Source organism: Tasmannia lanceolata, unplaced genomic scaffold (assembly GCF_043159265.1).
Source record: "Tasmannia lanceolata isolate RefF3 unplaced genomic scaffold, GAP_Taslan_0.1 ptg000020l, whole genome shotgun sequence".
Taxonomy (NCBI): Eukaryota; Viridiplantae; Streptophyta; class Magnoliopsida; order Canellales; family Winteraceae; genus Tasmannia; species Tasmannia lanceolata.
The window spans coordinates 6,468,080-6,476,507 of NW_027518697.1; positions in this window are offsets into that span (position 1 = coordinate 6,468,080).

Sequence of the window (8,428 nt, forward strand, 5' to 3'; positions counted from 1 at the left end):
CCATTCACACATGGAAGAACAGGTTTTTCTACGCTAGGGACACCGAGCAGGGCTCCAACTGGCTGTTCTCATTGGAGTGGAGAACGCCAGACACCAAGAACCTTAGTCGGAAGCCAGCCCTTAAGGGCTATGACTACATGACCTTCGTTTTGATCAAAGAAGAGCTGAAGCGCGGTCAAATAAACTGCTCGGAGTTCTCCGAGGAGGCCGTCCTGGTAGAGCTCGGTATCAGCCGTGCGACGCCGGCACGTACGTAGACTTTTTTAGGCCAACTCTTATTTTTTGAACTGTTCCTTTTTTTTTCTTTTTTTTATAGTTCTAACTCTGTTCTGTTTTCACGTTCAGAAATGGTGAAGCAGATGTCCATGCTGGACAAAATCAGGCAGACCTCCCAGGCGTCCCCAACGCATGAGCAGCCCCAACCCAAAGGCAAGAAAAGAAAGGTGCTGGAGTCAACTCCGGCAATGGTCGCACTGGCTGAGCCTCTCAAAAGCAGCCGGGCGACACATAAGCTTGCAGTTAAGCCGAGCCGGCCAAATCTCGTCGGGCAGAGCTCAGGGTCTGCACGGGTGACAGAGCCCCAACACAGCGGGCCAGTCCTGGGCATCCCTGCCGCCACGGCGGCGAGAGGCGACAACGTCTTCCGCCCAAACTGGGCGGTGCAGAAAACGGACACCGGCCTAGGGGATAGCCGGGTGGCCACAGAATTGATGTACCAGGGCGTCCTCCCACGCGACCGATGGGAAGTCGAGAAAGAGGCGCCGGAGACCTGTGCAGAGGCGATCGCCTCCGCCCTCTATCAGCTCCAGGTGTACTCTAGGGATATGGCGAAGAAGAGTTATCTCTTCTCTGAGACGCTCACAGAGATAGAGTCCGAGAAGGGCCAGCTTCAAAAGGACAAGGACGGGCTTAGTGAAGCCGTCCAGGTCAAAGAGGCCGAATGCAACAGCCTGAAGGACGAGGTGCAGAGGGTCAAGAACCAGGCCGTGCAGGATCTCCTAACTGCGAGGGAGAGAGCCGATCAGAGAGAGAAGGCGGCTATCGAGGCGGCCGTGAAAGTGGCAGTGCGGGAGGCCGTGCAGAAGACCGAAGAGAGGAAGGACACACAGTTCTTCAACCTGAGCCTCCAAGCCTATAAGGCGGGGTTCCTTCTCTGCTCCGAGCAGGTTAAGAAGGCTCACCCCGACATCTCTCTGGACGGACTGGCCGTCCCGTATGCACCTCCAGAGGAGGAAGAGGACGAGGAGGAAGAAGGCGAACTGGACTCCTCCCAACCCATCGAGGTAGAACAGGAAGTCGTTCTGGCTTCCGAGGTCACCCCTCCAACCGCCGAGGCTGGCCAGGCTGGAGCCCTTACTACAGAGGCAGTCACCGACGAGGTGGCCGACGGGGAGGCATGAGTGGCAGCCCTCTTGCTCCTATCCTTAATTTTTGTTTGTAAATTTTTATAATGGCCCACGAGGCTCATTCTTTTTAAGCCAGCTCGGCGAAAATAGCACTTTTGTGATATGAATACAAATTCAATTTTGTCTAACTGTCTGTACGGCTGCCTTGTTTTTTTGTATTTATGACGTCTGTGCTTCTTCCTTATCTTTCTGCCGAGCCGTAGTGGTTAACCGGATGTCATTGGCCGGAGTGAACCACTGCCGTTTTCTAAGTCTGCAAACACTTAGAATGAGAGCTAAGTCTGCAGACACTTAGAGTCTTTTTGGCGTCTAGCGATTGCGTCATATCCTGTCCGGCTCCGGCTGTGGACGGCCAGGCCGGGCAGGTCTTTTGGCGTTTAGCAATTGCGCCATATCCTGTCCGGCTAAGGCTCTGGACGGCCAGGCCGGGCAGGTCTTTGAGGTGGTTCTCCAGTAGGGCGGGTCCGTGGTTGGAACTGATCTCCACACCAAATTGGACGGCCGGAGTGCACCACTGCCGTTCTCTAAGTCTGCAAACACTTAGAATGAGAGCTAAGTCTGCAGACACTTAGAGTCTTTTTGGCGTCTAGCGATTGCGCCATATCCTGTCCGGCTTAGGCTGTGGACGGCCAGGCCGGGCAGGTCTTTTGGCGTTTAGCGATTGCGCCATATCCTGTCCGGCTAAGGCTCTGGACGGCCAGGCCGGGCAGGTCTTTGAGGTGGTTCTCCACTAGGGCGGGTCCGTGGTTGGAACTGATCTCCACACCAAATTGGACGCGCCGGAGTGCACCACTGCCGTTCTCTAAGTCTGCAAACACTTAGAATGAGAGCTAAGTCTGCAAACACTTAGAGTCTTTTTGGCGTCTAGCGATTGTGCCATATCCTGTCCGGCTTAGGCTCTGGACGGCCAGGCCGGGCAGGTCTTTGAGGTGGTTCTCCACTAGGGCGGGTCCGTGGTTGGAACTGATCTCCACACCAAATTGGACGCGCCGGAGTGCACCACTGCCGTTCTCTAAGTCTGCAAACACTTAGAATGAGAGCTAAGTCTGCAAACACTTAGAGTCTTTTTATGAGGGAGCTGGCATATACTAGTGACTCGAAAGTGAGGGACACAGTTTAGAAACAACCCCACTTTATTTCTCTTTGAAATTTAATTACAGAGATTCTTTACAGGCCTTCAAAGGCAAAGGAAAAGACTATTGATAGTATATTCGAAGATTGCTGGAATTCCAGGCATGCGGCAGGTGCTGCTCGTCAAGTGTCTCTAGGCGGTAGCTTCATGGACGGATGACCTCTTTGACTCGGTACGGCCCTTCCCAAGTCGGGGAGAGTTTGCCCACCCTTCTTGGCTGGGAGACGGCCGCTTTCCTCAAAACTAGGTCGCCTGTGCGGAACTCCCTTGGTCGGATCTTCGTATTATGGTATCTAGACACCTTCTGCTTATACGCTGCGGCCCTGATCTGTGACTCCTCACGGACTTCTTCAAGCAAGTCGAGGTTGACACGGAGCCCGTCCCCATTAAGCTGTTCATTGAAGTGAACAATTCTTGGGGAAGGAATGCCGATGTCAACCGGGATCACAGCCTCTGTTCCGAAGGAGAGATTGAAAGGCGACTCACCCATTGCAGTGCGTGGGGTAGTCCGATACGCCCATAGCACATGGTACAGCTCGTCAGCCCAGCGTCCGGCCTTATCATCCAGTCTCTTCTTTATCCCCTGCAGCAGAGTCCTGTTCGTCACTTCGGTCTGTCCATTCGTCTGAGGGTGCGCCACGGAAGTGAACCTTTGCTCAATCTTCAGATCTGCACAAAAATTTCTGAAGTTCCTTGAATCGAACTGTTTGCCATTGTCCGTTATGAGGACCCGGGGTATCCCGAATCTGCACACCACTGATTTCCAGAAAAAGTTCTGGACGTTCTGCTCGGTGATCTTGGCCAGAGGTTCAGCTTCTACCCACTTAGTAAAGTAGTTGATGGCGACAACGACGAACTCGCGGCCTCCGGAGGCCGGCGGAAAAGGACCTAAGATGTCCATTCCCCAAATAGCAAAAGGAAGAGGGCTGATGATCGGAGGGCACGACAGGCTGGTGAACGGCGGGAGAAAATTTCTGACACTTCTGACACTTCTTCACAAGGCTCAGTGCATCTTGTCTTAATGTAGGCCAGTACAGGCCTCTTAGAAGGACTTTGATGGCGAGGGCCTTGCCCCCAAGATGTTCTCCGCAAATCCCTTCATGGGTCTCTCGCAGGGCATACAGGGCATCGGCTGGCCGGAGACACTTCAAGTACGGGAGGGTGTAAGATCTCTTGTACAGAGTCTCGCCGTCAAGTGAAAACCTTGCTGCCCGCTGTACGACTTTACAGGCCTCTTTTTTCTCTCCGGGGAGCTCTCCGCTGCGCAGATATCTGATGATCTCATCCATCCAGCACGGCTCATCGTCGATCTGCATTACTACGACGGGCTGGTCATCAATACTGGAGGTCTTTAGGAACTCCATACGGATTTCTCTGAGAGCGGTGTAGCCTGATGCCGCTAGCTTTGAGAGCACATCAGCCTTTGTATTTTCAGTCCGGGGGACTCTGATGACCTCAAAACTTCCGAACTTGCTGGCCAGGCCACGGACCCTTTGCAGATATTTTATCATTCGCTCTTCTCGGGCCTCATATACTCCTTGGATCTGACATACGACTAACTGTGAATCGCAGTACGCCTTCAGTCTCTGAGCACGGGCCTGAATGGCGAGGTTCATTCCGGCGATGAGCGCTTCGTACTCTGCCTCATTGTTTGACGCACGGAATCCAAACCTCAGGGCATAATTCAGGACAAAGTCATCTGGTCCTGTGAGAACTAGTCCGGCACCGCTGCCACTTTTATTTGAAGACCCGTCGACATATACCTCCCAGAACGGCTCTTCGGAACATGGAAGCGGGCTGGTCGGAGGAGCTGCACTCTCAAGCCCGGGAAGCGGAACCGCTTCGGCTTCGATCTGCTGCTCGGGTATAACCGGTTCTGCTTCTGAAGGAAGCGCTGCTTTTGACCCGGGGTCTGAATCTGGCATGGTACATTCAGCTATGAAGTCTGCAAGAACCTGAGCTTTGATTGCTGGCCTGGGCAGATATTTGATGTCAAACTCGCTGAGCTCCACGGCCCACTTCACAAGTCGGCCTGAAGTGTCTGGACGGTGGAGGATCTGCCTGAGGGGCTGTCCTGTCAGGACCTTGATCGTATGCGCCTGGAAATACGGCCTTAATTTTCTGGCCGCCATAACGAGGGCGTATATGAGCTTCTCGACTCGCTGATATCTTGTCTCTGCATCATGGAGGACCTTACTGACATAGTAGATCGGCTTTTGCTGGTGGTACTCCTCTCTGATCAGTACTGCTGCAACTGCCAAAGGTCCCGCTGAGAGATACAGAATCAGCTCTTCTCCTGGTTCTGGCTTCGACAGCAACGGTGGAGAGGATAAGTACTGCTTCAGCTCTTCAAATGCCGCTTGGCACTCCGAAGTCCAGGGCGCGGTTTTTATACCCTTGACTGCGTTGAAGAACGGAAGACATCTTTCTGCGGACTTAGAGATGAACCGCCCCAGGGCAGCTACTAATCCGGTCAGGCGCTGTACTTCTCTGATAGTTCTGGGCGGAGTCAGCTCCATCACCGCCTTGCTTTTCTCAGGATTTGCCTCTATCCCTCTCTGGCTTACGATGAAGCCCAGAAACTTGCCTGCTCCGACCCCGAATGTACACTTGGTCGGATTGAGCTTCATGTTGTGCTCCCTCAAGACTTGAAACGCTTCTTTGAGGTCGGCAACATGATTGCAGGCAGCTTTGCTCTTGACCAGCATATCGTCCACATATACTTCCATAGTGCGGCCGATCTGCTCTTTGAACAGCCTGTTGACGAGCCGCTGGTAGGTGGCTCCTGCGTTCTTCAGTCCAAAAGGCATAACTCGATAGCAATAAGTCCCCTGATCGGTTACAAAGGATGTCTTCGGAATGTCGGACTCCTGCATTCTGATCTAATTGTATCCTGAGAAGGCGTCCATGAAGCTTAGCAGCTCGTAACCTGCAGTAGCGTCGATGAGCTGATCGATCTTCGGGAGCGGGTAGCTGTCCTTCGGGCAGGCCTTATTTAGGTCTGTAAAATCTATGCAGGTCATCCACTTCCCATTAGACTTCTTCACCATCACAACATTCGCGAGCCAGTCCGGGTACTGGATCTCGCGGGTGAAGTCGGCCTTCAGAAGCCTTTCCACCTCTTCTCTAATGGCCCTTCGCCTCTCCGGTGCAAAGTGCCTCCTCTTCTGTTTCACGGGCTTGCAGGTCTGATCAACCCCGAGCTCATGGGTGCTGATTGCAGGGTCGATGCCGGGCATGTCTGAAGGAGCCCAGGCAAAGACATCTACATTGGCTCTGAGGAACTGAGCAAGATCCTGCTGCGCGGCCTATGGCAGGGCACAGCCGATTTGAACAACCCTCTGATCGTTATCGCTATACAACAGGATAGATATAATGTCCTCGGCCGGCTCGTTTACTGTGATCTGGGCTTCGTCCCTTAGATCAAACAGCTTGATCGGCAGAGACTCGGACGCATTCTTCCCTTTCAGTGCCGCTGCATAGCACTGCCTCGACTGGGGCTGGTCCCCTCTGACCTCCCCTACGCCCCCTGGTGTACTGAACTTCATCTTCTGATGATAGGCGGAGGGAACGGCTCGGAGGAGATTCTGGCCGGGGCGACCCAGGATAGCATTGTAGGCCGACTTGGCCCTTACCACCAAGAAGTTCACCATGGCGACGGACTGGCAGGGCGGCTCCCCGATAAGAACTGGAAGCTCGATCTGCCCTTCAACTTTGACAACTTCTCCGGAGAACCCGAACAGATCAGAGTTGGCCGGCTTCAGACGGTCGGTTCCGATCAGCATCCGCTCGAAGGCGTGATAATAGAGGATGTCTGCGGAGCTCCCGTTGTCGACCAAGATCTTCTTCATTTCCCAGTTCGCCACCAGCATGGTGATGACCAGGGCATCATCATGCGGAAGGATCAGGCCGTCGAGATCTGCATCTGAAAAGGATATCTCGTTCTCTAGCCTGGCCTTCTTGCTGCAGGTATGGACGGCGTTGACCTGCCGGGCATAAGTCCTGCGGGCTGATGAAGAGGTTCCTCCTGCGGTCGGCCCTCCTGAAATGGTACCAATAACACCATGAGGTTGAGGTTGAGGTACCTGAGGAGGGGGGCTGGCCGGGGCCGGAGCTTGAATGCGGTCGCCTAGAGGTTGAGCGCCCCGGGGGCTTCTACCTCTGGGCCTCGGCTTGTCCTTGCGCTCTTTTTTGTTGTCATCATTTTTCAAGTACCTTCCGAGGTACCCTCTGCTGATCAACTGCTCGATCTCTTCCTTCAAATGAAGGCACGCGTTGGTGTCGTGACCGTGGTCCTTGTGGAACCTGCAGTACTGGGACATGTTTCTTTTTGTCGACGAGGTCTGCCTCTCCGGCCACCGGATGAGGTCCTCTTCCCGAATGGCTGCCAGGATCTGCGCTCTGGACGCGGTCAGCCGCGTGTAATGCTCTCTCGGGTGGGGGCTTCTATCCTTCTTCTGAGACTTATCATCCCTACGCTGCTTGGTAGGGTTCTTCTCTTCGGGCCTTCTCTTGCTAGCAGAGTCCAGGGCGGCGAGAGTTTCCTCCACCGAGATGTACTCCTCCGCCCCGGCCATCAGGTCTGCGAGGGACTGCGGGTTGCGCCGGGCCACTGCTCGCCTGAAGTCAGTTGATCGGGCGCCGGCCAGAAGGGCGTTCGTGGCCGCGGAGGGATCCAGGTTGGGAACCTGAAGAGCTTTCCTATTAAAGCGACCAACGAACACTTTCAAGGCCTCATCATCTCCCTGCCTGAGGGCCATCAGCGAAGCGGTCGTCTTCCTGGGTCTTCTGCTGCTCATGAAGTGGCGGGCCAGGTCATCCCCAAAATCATCAAAATTGTCCACTGACCTGGGTTTAAGCCGCGAGTACCAGTCCCGCGCTGCTCCGGTCAACGTGGTGGGGAATGCCCGGCAAAGGAATCCATCCGACGCCCCGTGGAGGAGCATTGTGGTCCTGAAAGTCTCCAGGTGGTCCACGGGGTCGGTGGTCCCGTCATACTGCGAAATCTGCGGCATCTTCCAGCCCGCGGGGGATTCCGCGCTGAGCACAATGTCCGAAAATGGTTGAGCGCTTGTGAAGATCCGGGAGGCAGGCCGGCCCTGCTCTCTAGCGAGCTCTTCGATCCGGTGGTCGATCTGCTGGATCCTTCGCAACACCGGGTCCTCTCTTTCCTCCGCCCGGTGGACGGGCCTCTCTCTTCTTGCTGGCGGACTCATAGCCGATCCGGACTGACTGGCCGGACTCCTTCGCCGGTGCCGCGATCCCTCTCCGTGCGTGGCGTCTCTCTTGCTGCCATGCCTTTGTACGGAGGGAGATCGTGACCGGTGATGTAGGCGAGGCTCGGGGCGCACATGCTTGTCCCGGGAGAGGTGATCTCGTCTTGTGGAGTAACGAGTCTGCTCCCGGGGCGGGGGCGTGTGCTCTCTGCGGGAGCTTCCTCTCCTCTGGGTGGGGTGAGAAGCCTCGGCTGGGTGCTGCTGGGGTGCGGTGGTCGAATTCCTGAATTGCGCAATCACAGCAGTCATTTCTTGGAAAAGGGCCCGCATCTCCCTTGGGGTCGGGGTAGGGTCTGAGCGGTCCGAGCGAGTCGGACTTCGCTCCCCTACCGCCCCGACCTCTATCTGCGAGGCCAGTCGCTCGCTTCTTCCTTCGCGGGGGGCTGTAGCCCGGGTCGTCCGGGAGGTTGGCACATGCTTTTCGTTTTTCCCTACCATTGCTTGAGTGAGGTTCCGAACAGCTTTTTGTTGCGGCGTCCCACGGATGGCGCCAAATCTGTTAGGTCTAAAATTGGTAACAGGTTATGGTAGGGCCGGAAGGGCTGATCTGGCAAGCCACAGCTGAAGGGCTAGTGGAGTCCTGCGCTGCACAAGGGCACAGACAAGAAGACAAA